At 40.8% G+C, this 14,124-nt stretch overlaps 1 protein-coding gene across 1 annotated transcript in view; it reads left to right on the plus strand.

The window, feature by feature from the left end:
• Window positions 1–14,124, plus strand: part of igf2bp1 (insulin-like growth factor 2 mRNA binding protein 1) — a 42,776-nt gene that overhangs the window by 18,408 nt on the left and 10,244 nt on the right. The window lies entirely within an intron of this gene.

The following is a 14,124-nucleotide window of genomic DNA, read 5'->3' on the forward strand; positions in this document are numbered from 1 at the left end:
TTTTTTTTTTTTTTTTTTTGCCTTTTAGCCTTTATTGGATAGAGACAGTGTGGATAGACAGGAAAACAGAGAGGGGGAGGGAAGATGTGCAGCAAAGGGGTGGGTGGGACTCGAACCTGGGCCTACTCTGTCTATCATTGCGACTTATGTTACCCACTGAGCTAAACTAGCAACCTTTTAATGTGACTCACTGTGTCCAACATGGCTTCACTATGTCTGTCTGTCTGCGACTTGAGTTTCCACTGCTGAGAATCTGCATGAGTGCTGGGTTCATCGCATTCAGAGTGAAAGGAATAAAGAGCAGGCAAAAGCAAAAGCCATTGTCCTTGGGAGAAGGATTGTTTTTTTTATTTTTGTGTGTGTAAATCGTGATTCTGTGTCGAGGTTTACGACCTATAAATTTATCCTAGGTATCCACCAATCAGCATCAGTGCAGAAATTCTGAATCAGCAACTTTTTTGTTGACTAATATCAGCAAATGGGATGACACTAACCAATCTTTTGGCCAATAATGTGCATAAATAAATGGTTAAAGACATGATGAAGAGCTGAAAACCTTTTGTGCTTGACACACTGTTACTATGACATTTGTCCCTGCCACAAACAGGAATAAATGACTGCAAAAGGAATAAAATATCACTATCACAGTTATCATAACGATAACAAAATAACGCTGAAAACCGATAAAAACCCTGAAAACCATACATTTCACACCTGAGCCTCAACTCTCGCGGTCCAGTGCCGGTCCGAGGCCCGGGGGTTGGGGACCACTGGGCTTAGGAACTCGGAGAAGCCAACATTTGGTCAAATCCACTAGTGTTTTCTGCAGTATTGCTCCAAACTGCAGCAGCAACTCGTGGCTGACAGTCAGGGGAAGAGGGATTTAGTAGTAGTAGTAGTCCAGGCTTCATTGTCCAAAGGATGACGGTGGGGATTTGTGATCATCTCGCTTTTGATGTGTCAACACTGTGATTTATCGAATCATCCTGTGGCTTGAGCCCTGCTGTGGACACATAAATCTGGGTGAACTCTTAACCCTGAGGGTTTCTGGACATCACTTTGTGGGAACTTTAGTATAAATGTTAGTTCAGTTTTAAATGCATTGCTTCTGAATGAACGTTAAATGAACTGAAATACATAAAGCTTTTTCCTGAGCCACATTATAGATTTTGATTGCTTTCTGTCAACTTTGCTCTTCTTTCTCCTTTTAATCTGCCGTTCTCAGAGTTAAAATAGAAGCTATGCCTGCTGGTCACATGTCTGACAGACAGGCATGCGGTGTGGCCGCGCACATGCATATGCACACTCGCACACACATGAGCTGCAGAGGGAAGAAGGAGAAGGACTGATAGAGAAAGAAAGAGGAAACCCCTCCCCCAGCAATAAAAGTGTGCTATGCCTCTCTCCCTCCTCCCTTCACTGAAGTGGGTGTGTGCAAGTCTGGGGGTGTGCCATATCACATCCACTGCACTGGCTCACGTGGTGCTGAGGCATGTGTGTATGTGGAAGGAGGTGCCACGGTTGTATGCTGTGATGTTGGGTGAGAACCTTCGAGAAGATACTGTGAGAGTTTGAGGGGTTTGCACAGGTCAGAGTCGCTGCACAGTGTCGTCTGTTATTCTGAAACTAAATCAAGCAGGCCTCAGTTCTTCTGTCAGGGTGATGGAGAGTTGCCATGTTCATGGACACTACGAGAGCGTATTTATTGGCTCTGCATTTCAGCAGCATGTGATGGTAAAGCTTAGGGAGTCTCAGGCGAGGTGTATGAGAGATGATCTTCATTGTGTTGGTAATGAGTTAGCAGGGAAACGGCTGGCAGACTCAGACTAAGTGATGTGACGACAGCCACTGCCAGGCTCCTGCCATAAACTTTACAGTGTTATGATGATGAATGTTTACCATCTTCATGTCTTTGTTCATGACTGGACTGGCTTTCATTTTAAGACGAGAAAAAACGTTTTTTTTTCTCGTCTTAAAATAATTTTTAAATGAAAGAAATCTGTGATAATGTTATAGAAGATGTGTATGCATTTTCTAATTTGTGTTAGTTATTTCATTAGTATTTTCCTGCATATTTATTCATTTTAAAATTGTTTTAAAAATCTCACATGTTTCTTTTGTTATTTTATTTTATTTTTGAGTACACTGCCTAATTAATGCAGCTGGGTTTTGTTACATTTGCAGCATGAATTTGTATTTTTACAAATCCTTTCCATTCACTTAAATCTGATGTAGCTGTTTGCTACCAGATAAGGTTTGTATGAAATACAACATGAAGACAAGTGGTTTAAATAAAGTTGGAATGAAAGCTCCCCTCGTGTTTCACAATAATATTTTAAAAAGTGTTTCATAGTGACGATTAGGTGTCACTCTGCAAAACATTGTGTGTGCAGCAATTTTTCCTTTTTCCCACCGTGCTCGCTAAAGCTCGGTTTACACTTTACTGTTTTACACCTGGATTTATGAAGCATGACTTAGTTTGTACACGAGAAACTTAATTACACATCTGAGCCTGGATAATATTTGCACACAAAGGGAGAGGTTATTTTGTTAAAACTGGGTGAAGAGTTTCTCTTTTATTTTCAGATTAAACTTTACTTGGCTTAAAAATTGTGATAAAACAAAAATTCAAAACAAAATATCATTAAAAACAGTTATTATAATGTTGTTATGTGTTATTATTATTTGTAATAATAATAATAATAATAATAATGATTATTATTTTTATTAAAACAACAAGGGAGTTAAATTGAAAGCTTTGGTAATATTTAAATATTTAAATTCAGGACATGTAAAGTGTTGTTAATTATCTGTCACGTTTAAAAAATAAAGTTGAGTCTAAGGACTGAGCTTTGATGTTGTGGGAAAACAGTTTGAAAGATTTGTTTGCACTCTGAACTCTTACTGCTGTCATGTTTGTCAGACACAATCTGCTGAGCACCACAGTCACGTCTGGGTGAGCCGTGCTGCATGCAAATGTTAACAGTGTGGGGACGCAAAACCAGGCATTTTATTCCTGTGAAAGTATGATAACGATGTGTTTTGTCATTACTATGTTTATTGCAGTACAGCTTGCAGTTGTAATATATTTATATTGATATTCTTAATTAGTTTTCTCCTTTTTTCTCCCTGAACTGCTCATTGCAGTGACCACAGACCTAAAATTCTCATCTCAATATGAACTCAACTCCACGTTGTCAGTGTTTTGCTGGCTATGCTATAGAAACTTGTTTCACTGAGGTCTGAACAGCAGTGAGGAGCTCGATGACTCACTCGGCCCTCTGCTGTTCAAAGCTGGAAACTCAAGGAAGGAAATCCAAGGCGGTGAGACAGGAGAAGTGTGTAGTTCGTGTTAGTGTATATAATATATATATGTATATAACATACACAATTTTTTTTTTAATTAAAAAATTTTTTTTGTGTGTGTGTGTGTGTGTGTGGGCGGTGAGCAGACGGGCCCCTTTTCTTGCTACTTTTCTATAGGCTACTCTTGGCCCCACCCTGTTCCTCACAGATTCAAAACAAAGCAGAGGCTGACATCACTCTCTCTCTCTCACTCGCTGTCTCTCTCTCAAGACAAAGCCGGAACTCCCCTCCCTTCTTACTCCTTCTCCCCCATTTTGTTTTTGAAGCGGGGAGAGGCAGAAGCTGGGCCCTCGTCCACTTTCTGTTTGCTGTCCACGAAATAAATCCTTACAAAAATGCAAAACTTGGTAACTTGTTGTTTCTGTCTCTAAAATATTAACATAAGAAGAGTCCGTTTTCTGGACATATGATGGCTGTGTTGCCTTTAAGGAATGAATATGTGGAGTGTTTGTGTTTTATGTGTTTGAAGTCTTCCAGTTCTGGACCAGAATTATTGTCCTGACAAATATTCTTTAATGAACAGTAAGAAAAAGCTCTGTGTTCTTACCCAGACACAGCTGCACAAATGACTCGATAAAAGTCTGTGGAGAGAGTAAAATCTGGAAGCTTGTTGAAGTTCCTAAATGCGCAGACGCACTCTCGTTTCATTATTTTATGACAGAAGATTAATGCTGTTGAAAAAAACTGAATCCCGAAGCTCTCGCTCAACAGTGCTTTACCTTCACAGCTGAAACCAGTGTAACAAATCAAACAATCATGTGTCGCTTTCACTCATTTTTTCTGCACAATGTTTGACTGTATGTTTCCACAGTATAGAAAGCTGCAATGTTAAAAATCAGCTGATGGCTTTTTTCTTTAGTTCCCTGCTGACTGTGACAGGATGAATGGGCTGGACTCTGTATTTTTGTTGAGAGACATATTATGAAGAAAGAATCTGTCTGTTTATAAAATACTAAGACCTACGCTTCTAAAAGATTATAACACAATTTTTCCTCAAAGTATTATTTTTTTCCCTTCATATTCATGCGTCCCATTTTCAGCTTTCCCTGAAATATTGCTCAATTATTATTATTATTTTTTAAATCATAAACATTTGACAAGTTAAAATAAATATGTGAAGAGCAAAGTGAATCCTTAAATTCTAATATTCGATTTTGGTATTTGTTATCTCTGGTTCACAGAAGTGTGCCCTAGTTTTAGACCTTTTATTTTTTTCCTTTAAAATAATGTAAACTTGGCTTTCTTTGTAACATCATCAGCTCATGTTGTTTATTTTGTAGAGGTGAGGGGATCCAACATGAACAAAAAAACCGTACTTAAAACCAGTTTGTGAGTTGACATTAAAACTGTTTGTTTGCTGTTTGCAGGTGAAAAATAGGCAGGCCTTTTCTCTCATTTTGTTCTCTTGTCTGCAGGGAATCTTGATTATTCCTTTTTCCTTCTGACTGTTTTGCAACACATTTGTTATAAAACGTAAAGAAACTGGAAACAGTAAAAATATTTGCCTTTTACTTTTTTTCAAGAAATAAAGCTACCAAAAATCAGAAAAATGTAGTAATTGGATTTAGATGGTAACATTCTTCTTGATTCTTTAACCAAGATTTTTGTTGGAGTTAAATGTCTTTAATTGGTCCAAGAACTATTGTTCAAATCTTTCAATATTTTCCCGACCGTCTCCTGTCATTAAAATACATGTTATGAGCAACAGCCTGCCGTTATCAGGTTAACATGGCGGTTCACTCATATATCACAACTACAGTCACCTCAAGGCGCTTTATATTGTAAAGACCCTACAGTAACAGAGAAAACTCGCCATGTTACAGTAATTTAATATTGTCATTGTATTGAGTTGTTCCTCGTGTTCAAATTAAACCCGAGAACGTGGCTCTACGTGACATTAATCTGTTTTCAGCCGCATCACAACTTTGTCGGTTGAGCTACGAAAAAATAAATAAATGTAGAGATGCGGTCATACAGCGGCTCGTTCTTTTAAGTGTTAAACTCGAAGCGTTCATTCGGGACCTTAAAAAAACCCTCTACAACCTTTACTCGGGTTGGAGTTTAATCGTTGCTGTCGGCTGCAAAAAGCAAACAGAAGCCGACACTTTTTGTTTCTCCAATCCTCGCGGCCACACAAACCCGCACAACAACCCCCAAACGTGTCCGCTATATCAGCCGCGAGCACTCGTGGCACACATTCTATAGAAGGCTGTTAGCCCCCTCCTCCCTCGCGCCGCTGGAGTAACTTCAGAGTAGTTTTTAAGCACTTTGTGAATGGACATGCGCGTTCCCCACTACACAGGCTGCGCGTGGAGGGGAAGCAGAGCGTTCGCGCGCGCTCACAGTGAATCCCTATGTTCAGGTGATTAAGACGAGATCGGTGTCTGCACGCACTCCCGGCCTGCATATTAGTTCCCGTAAACATTTCGTGGCGGACTTATCTCCGACAGTATGCGGAGGCTGAGAGTAAGGCACCTCGCGGAGGGATGTGTTAAAGGGGTGAACCGTACTCACACCACAGCCGTGTTTTAAATATTACTCAGCTGTACAGCTTATAACAGGACTATGAATCAACTGTTATGGTGGTAGCTGAGAGATAAAACAGACGTATGAAGAAGCCCACAACCCAACACATCGCCTGCATGATCCCATGTTCATGTAATGGCGTATGTGGGCTCCTCGCCCTCCTCCTCTCATGTGCTGTATGTGCTCTCCGCTGTCATGTGACTGCACATTCATTGTAGTAAATGGGCGTTGCCTGGTCAACATGGCCGATGACTGGTTCTCACATGTATGTAGTCTATAGTATTGTTTGTGTGTGAGGGGGGAATACAAGGAAGGAATATGCTTTTCTATTGAAGCCGCAAACCTGGCTTTCTAACACCTGCGTTTATGCTGGATACCATTTCAGGGCGGACCGTAAAGCTCTCTAACTCGACAACAACGCCAACGTGTGTTTTGTCTCCACGTCGCGGGTTATCCGTGGAGACTTTATTACAATCAGCAGGAATGGCGCACAGACATGTGACCTTACAATCTGAACATGAGGAGCACCTCCGTCTCCGGCCTCGTCTCCTGTTTATCAATAGGTGACCGCTTTCTGATAAACTGTGCAACAGTGTAACACGCGAGGTTACTCCCTGATCCCGCCTGTATCACTGCGCAGACTGCATTTCCTACTATAGGTTAACGCCACTGCTTTGCTGTGGGGCCGCAGTTCCTCCGCCTGGTACAATGGTTATATGACACGGCTATAGGAACACAAAATGGCGAGAAGAGGAGGAGGGGCGGAGGCGCAGAGGGGAGAGCTGGTGGAGGTGCTGAAACGCCAACAGCTCATGTGATTATTATTAATAATATAATTTTAAATACAAAACCAAGGTTTAGACGAATGTTAAACGCAGGGATTATTTTAAGCGTAACGGGCTAACTCGTTTTCACAGAGGCTGAATCACACCTATACCAAAATCAGACTTTTTAAATAATTTAAAAAGTCTGATTTGGTAAGTTTGTCCACGGTAACAATGTCACAGGCCTAACCCTGAGATGGAAGCTGTGCCTATAGACCTCAAATACAAACGGCCCACCTAAACAGCGAGGCGCAATTCAACTTCTCAAAATGGAGACCCTCGCCTCTCCAAAATGGAGACCTACCGCACGAGCAGCGGGCGGGGTCAGAGTGGCGAACAGAGCCTGAACTTTGACCCGTAGCCTACTGCTACACCCTCCCCCCTTTTTAACCTAAAGGAATTCCCAAACGGAGGCCTCTCTCGCCAACACGTTAAATTCAAAGTTCTCACAGGCAGTGAATCAGTTGTTTTTCAGTTTTCTCTCTTTTATTCTGTTCTTGTCTCATGAGTATGTGAAAAGTGTAAAAGGGAATAAAGAAATAAAAGTAAGAAATAAATGTTTTGGGTTTTTTTTGGTTAAAGGTTATTTTCAGTTTTCAGCAAAGTTTTTGCATATTAATTAACCAAAGTTAATAACTCTGTTATTATAAGTCGGGGATATTTACGAGTAACACACACATATTGTGCACCTTCGCATGTAGCTGTTGCACCGTCGGCTTCCTCCACAAAGCTCGAGCTGGACTTAGATTTAAGTTGTGGAACTGGGTGTTGATGGACCAATGAGAGTGCTGTCGGTGAGGGAAACAGCTTTTCCCCTATAAATCCAGGCAAATCGAGAAATGGTGACAGTTATGTTCTCAGACCTGGACAGTTCTCCAGGTCTGTGTTTAATTTTGCACAATATTGTTTGTTTTTTATTTATTAGAAAAAAATGCTGACTTGGTATTTTAGAGAAGAGAAGTTCACAGATGTAACAGACTGGCTCAGACTGGATTCAGCTTCCAAATATGCTGAAGATGGGAAGTGGTACTCATCGTGGGTTTGCTTACTTATTTGGAAAACAAAATCAGTAACTAACTTATTGTTTACACACCGTTAAATTGCCAGACATCATGAACCCATTGAGAGCATGCGGTTTTCTGCCTTCTGTAATTCCACGTGGATTTACTCTTTAGGAGATGTTCCCTTCTTTTCTTTTACAGTTCTTTTCCACACCTGTGCATTAACACATATTTCCAGCTGGTAGGTGACGATCCTTTCCACTGACTGATATGCTTCACTTGTCTCTTCTATCTAGCACGGACAGGCTACGGCTTTATTCTCCTTACATTGCACCACCCCCCACCCACCCGTTCTTTTCCTCCCTCTCCCCTATTCCCACCACCTCTTGCTCAGTTTCCTCCTTTCTCCTCAGGTTTGTACTGTCTATTTAAAGCTTTCATGCATCTAAAGTTACTTCTACTGAAACTGTCACTCCGGCCTGCAGCCCTGGGGAAAACTCCAGGGCATGGAGGAAGGAGGAAACATACAGCGATGTAGAAAGGAGTGGGAATACGTATGGAAGAAAAGGATGAGACACACCTGGGCCTGGTTTTCCACACCCACAGTGAGGCAAACGAGATTTACCGGAGAGCAGATTTTCATTCTACTGGCTTTGGCATATTGCTCGAAAAGTTCTGGAAAAATATGAAGGCTCTTCAAAAGGAAGCACCACTTGTTTGCTTAATAAAGACTGAAAATAGCCCACTGTGACTGTTTTCTCATTGCAGTCTGTGAGGTTATTGTGTTTAAGTGAATTTATGATGAACCAGATTTTTAAATTCAAAGGCCGATCCACCTTTTCTTTATCTCACCTGACCATCGATGGTCATTCCGCGTCTATTTAACCTGCCAGCTCAGCGCTTTGAGGAGCACTGTCTTTGAAGGGTAACCGGGCAGAGAAAGGATGGTCTCCATCTAACTGATGGATGTACAGGTGGGACTGGACGATGGGTCTTTGGCCGGTGGTGGGCAGATTGGGCCATGGTGTTTGGTCGCCATCATCCTCTCACTCCTCACTGTTAGCGATAAAATATTCATCTACGATTTTAAGCCGGCCAGATAGCTCTTATAAAATATTAACCCCCTGCACTTCTGTGCCCTTGTGCCAGCAACCAGCTTTGCTTCTTGCTAGGGGATATTTGAGTGTTGTAAGGGTTTTGTAATGGAAGCAGGTAATGACTTCTCTCTACACAATGGTCTCAAATTGTGTTCATGGGCTTTGCCAATCAGTGGTTACACACCTAGCCAAAAAATAAATTCAGTCACATATTAAAGAGATTTATTTTGTACAATAAGGCTACAGCTAGTTAGCTTAATTACAGCATATCTCTGTCTGGAAAAAGAGTCGCGCTTGTTTAGACCCACAAAAAAAATAAATGTTCAGTTCTGTGAAAGTTAGCCACCGCGGTCGCTAATAATGAAAGGTACAAACAAAGCAGTGAGTGTCGTTATTGGCTAAATAAAGTGCAAAGATGTTCCAGTTTGTATAATTTAGCTGTTTTTATTTTAAACCATAATAATTTTCCAGGTTTTCGTTTCTGACTATTTCTCACATTCATTTCCTTTAACACTTTTGAAATTGTAAGATTTTTGATTATCATTTTAAGTTAGACTTGAAATTAAATACATGAATGCATGAGTTTTAAGGTTTCAATTTTTAAAAATGTGAATTAAAATGGCGAATAGAAAGATTCAGAAGCATTTCTTTTAGGGGAACTTTTGGCACTTGCGATCTCCATTTGGAAATTCCCAAAAAGAAAAAGTGGAATTGTTGGCTGCTGTTAAACCTAAAAATGTATGTTGTGTTAGTGCTAGAGAAGAGAACTGTGGCTGTTTGATGTCTCATCCAGATGACAGACATTTAAAGTTGTTTGTGAGCTGCAATTGAAAAGTGTTTAGGAAATTTCTTGTGGTGAAGTCAAACTTGTGGCCTGTGTGGCCACAGGTGTTAATGCAGTCACCTTTCTCACTCATTATGTGTTAACAGACCTCTCTGCTGGAGGTTTCTTCTTTTAACAGGTTTCTTCCTGTTAAAAGGGAGTTTTTCCTTCCCACTGTTGCCAAAGTGCGACAGTGGGACAAAGGGGCTCATAGCTTGCTAGAAGCTTCTTTAAGCCATACTTGCATCTTTTGATTTGTTTATTGAGCCTGTTCGGCTCATTTGTGGTTTAGTGGTTTAGTAGAGTGATTGTAGGGGAGGTCACTCTGCAGAAAGCAGTTAATGCTCAATAATAAAAATGCAGATAAAAGACTTTGAGATGTATTGATGAGCACTTGTAGAGTAGTTGGCACCATTTGTATGCATTTAGTTTTCCTATTACTGGGAGTATTTGTTTGACTGAGGTCAGTCCAGCTGCATCATCTTAATATTTATTGGACTCATTCTAAGGTTTGTTATCTGCAGACTTTAACCAAACTTTGTTTGATTTGATTTGACAAGAAACCATTCTGAACCCACATGCTGAAAATCTTCTGTCTTTGACCATGTAGTCTTTCTTTTTACACTTAAGACTCTCCAAATATGTCTCATTAATATAAATGCCTATTCAGTAAGTAAAAATAGTAGCATTTGTCATCTGGGTTTTATTTGCTCTGCTGGAAGAGTTGGCAGTGAAACCTGTCAAACATGTTTTTGTGTCACTGAAAAGTCCCACTGGGAGCAGTAAAACACTGTTGAAACACATGCATGCACACATCACAGCCCTGACTGTGGGTGACTTTACACTTTGTGGCTTTGAATGCTGCCATGTTAGATTGTGTGTGTTATTACATGTATGTGCGTTTTGTGCTACTCGACTGCTGGGGACAGTTTTCATTGATTTTTCAGCTCTGAGCCTCTTTCTTTCATAAATGAAATGAAAGGAAACACTGCTGCTTGCAGTGCCATTACACAAAGCGTCTCTAAAGTTCATTAAGCATAACTAAAACCACTTGGATGATTTCTGATGTTAACAGGAAATGCTTTGCCTTATTCATAGAGGGTAAAACAGTCAATAAAGTTATTCGTGGTTAACTCATGGTCTACAGTGCTGGGTGAACACTGTCCTTTGACTTCTAACAGCAAGATAAATCTAACGCTAAAATTAAAACTAAAATAAAAAAACCCAAACCTGTATATTCTGAAATGGAAATTTTGAAATACCCATTTCCAAATTTGTCGATTAAACTATAACAATGAATGAATGTTTCATTGTGGCACAAGCGTCTCCCTAAGCAAAACAAACTAAAAGTAGACTGAATTATTAAAAAAATGCATTTTTGTAACGTTTTCCTCTTAAAACATTTTCATGTGTCTCATGAAGTATGAGTGTAATGCTAGAAATACTACATGTATACGTCAGAGACTAAAAATGTGTCTTCAAGTGGTTTTAGAGATGTGAATGTTGGCGAGGTCCTAGTTTGAAGAGGGAGAAGGCCCAGTCTCCTCTGCTGTCGTCTGCTTCTTGGTACCACAAGTATCTGATCAACTGACTGTAACGATCTATTAGCAGGATGCCAGTTAAGAGTTCAGAAAGGTAAGAAGGTCCCAATCTAGTTAGTGAGTAAAGCAGTAGTAAAGATACTTTTGTGACGACTAGTTTGCCCTTTGTAGCCTTGTAACCAGCAGCATACTTCTCACATCATCAGTGAAGCTCTGAACAGGCGTTGGAACTATTTTGTGTATAGCTGCCTTGATGGTGGACACGATGACATTTGGGGGACATAGAAGGATCCAAGAACGGGATTGTTATTGAGTTCCTGTTGTACTTTTTGCTGTGAAAGTGTAGGACGTCACGTTTACACCCACAGACCTGCCTCACTGTGGTATTGGAGGCTAATCTGAAGAGCTCTGACCCTCGGCCTTTGACCCCCCCCTCTAGAGCAAAGACCTTTTCCTCTCTCTTCTCCTCCACCACCTCCTTGAGGACCTCACTTTTCATTTTTTTTGGCTTCTTTCCTTTCTTCTTGTCTTTCTCTTTGCTCCATTGTCCTGCTGGGGACTGGAGCAGAGCTTGGATTTAATGCCTTCACAGCTGAGGGAACCTCATCACCTTCAGGTTTTATATTAAACCTTGGGCATTTTCAAGCTGCATTGACAATGGGTTTCCATCTTTGCGCATCAACGCGGACTCGGGGGGGGACGTCTCAAAGCAGATTTCTTTCTTGTTTCGTTAATTTATGTTTATTTTAAGCTGTGCAGTTTGACACTTAAATTAGTCTTGTGCACTTAAAATTGCCTTTACTTTGTTTTTTTTATGCATATATCTGTAGCTAACAACAGTCTAGTTCAGCATTATTGTTTTCACTACTTTGCCTAATGACAAAACATATATTATAAAAATAACATCTTAATTTTGTGAAGCAGCTGAACAGATATGTCAAAGGCAGGCAAACCCACATGTAAGTAAAAAAGGTGATACTTAAAACTGAAAAGATATAACAGATGAGCGATGTAGCACATAAGTAAATGTGACGCATTTTGTTGTGCTGTCCATCCGCCCACCCATCCATCTTCTTTTCCCGCCCATTCTTAACTTGTTGCCATGGTTTCAGCCAATGGTGTAGGCTGTTGGTTGGCAGGTGGTGACGCCAGAGGTCAAACAGGTTCAGTGGCCGTGGCCTGATGGGGGGTTGGGATATATTTGTCTGTGGGGGTGATGGGTTGGAATGACAACGGGAAGGATAATGAGGGGCTAATGTGTTGATAAAGTTGAACTTTGGTGTAGTCGGTGGTGTTTAAACATGTAACATTTGGACAGGTCTGGCCAAAAAAAAAGTATTTATTTGGGCTGGAGATGGTGACGTAGCTGATAGCCAAGCGCTCATCGAGGATCAAAAGGGTTTTTTCTTTCTTTTTTGGTGAGGTGGGGGAATGGAGTATGGATGGAGGATGTCAGGTATTCTATATGTACAAAAGGCTATTCATCTGTGCTCCAGCCTCCTGGGGGGTTAGGCTGGCGTTTAGTATGGGGGTTGGCCGTTTAAAGCTATTGATGCTCAGTTGGGTGGGGTGCATGGTTCTTAAAGACGGTAAAGATAGAAGAATGATTGGCTAAAGGTTTTTGAGTTACTTAGCCAAATAAAATAACCATTCTAACATTAAAAGATGCCACTAGCATGATTCTTCAATATAAACGGCTTCATTAAAAGTGAAAGATGTAGCAGATAGAGTAGTCTTGAGTAAGGATGAAAATGAGGAACCATCACAGAGGGGGAAGGTTCATGCCTGTGGAAATCTATCCACTGGTGAACTGGTTAAAGAAGAGATGTGGGCAGGAAAACCAGATCTGTTCACACATTTTTAAAAAAGCTGATACAAATGGGTTTATTCGAGGGGAAAATGTGTCGGACTATGGTTCTCTCATTGTGTGTAGGTGGTGTGGCTACTCTTCAGGTCGAGGTGATATAGGACAGATCTATATGAGAAATGCACAGAATTTCCCAACTGGCTACCTCAAGTCTGACATGTTCAGATAGAGACGATTTAAAAAGCTTTGTTTTGAAAATAGCATGTAGGTGAGTTTGGCAGAGTCAATATTGAGTCATTGATGAAAAACTAAACCGTTGCAGAATGGAATTTCAAACCTTCACTGTAATTAGTATTTCAGTTAAATTGCCATGTTTATTAGCTGCAAACTTGCTTTAATCACTGGAGATGGTGTTTCTTTAGTTTTACCAATGCTGTCTCCTTCTGGTTTAATTTTCCACTGTTGTAAAATATGGTTGGCAGTAGTTTCAAAATACTTGGTTTGTCTTATTGTGAAGCTCCATCCACTGACGTGTGGATGAGACATTGATGCAGACTTGGAATCATTTTGGCTGGTCTGTTATTCCTGGGAAGGTTCACCACTGTTCCAAGTTGTCTCTACTTGTGGATAGTGGCTGTCATCATAGTTCGCTGGAGTCCCACAGCCTTAGAAATGGCTTTGTTTCTCCGCTGTTCTTGGGTTTCTTTAAATGATAGAAAATCATTTAAGAGCTGCGTGTGTGTGTGTGCGTGCGTGCGTGTGCATTTTACCCCACTTTGGGTGCCACAAATGTCGTGAACTGAACACTGTCGGTCAGTCTGTACACACCTCCATCCATTTTCTTAACCACTCAGCTGGTTTAGGCTCATTTTTGCAATAGGGTCCATGCCCTCTGTCGCAGGGCAGGAGGCAGGGTACACCCTGGACAGGTCGCCAGTCTGTTGTAGGTCACCACAGTGTTGTAGAGAAACCTAACTGTTCGCTGCTAGAACAGCAAATGTGCATCTTTAGATCTGTAGCTCACAGGGCTTGTTTCTAAGTGATATAAACGTCTTCATCTGAACTAATAATAGCAAAGAAGGTTGGTGCACTGTTTCGGTTTAGTGTTGGACCAAAGGCTATCTTGCTTTCATCACCTG

Source organism: Pundamilia nyererei, unplaced genomic scaffold, assembly GCF_000239375.1.
Source record: "Pundamilia nyererei isolate P.nyererei 1_Seehausen unplaced genomic scaffold, PunNye1.0 scaffold00193, whole genome shotgun sequence".
Lineage (NCBI taxonomy): Eukaryota > Metazoa > Chordata > Actinopteri > Cichliformes > Cichlidae > Pundamilia > Pundamilia nyererei.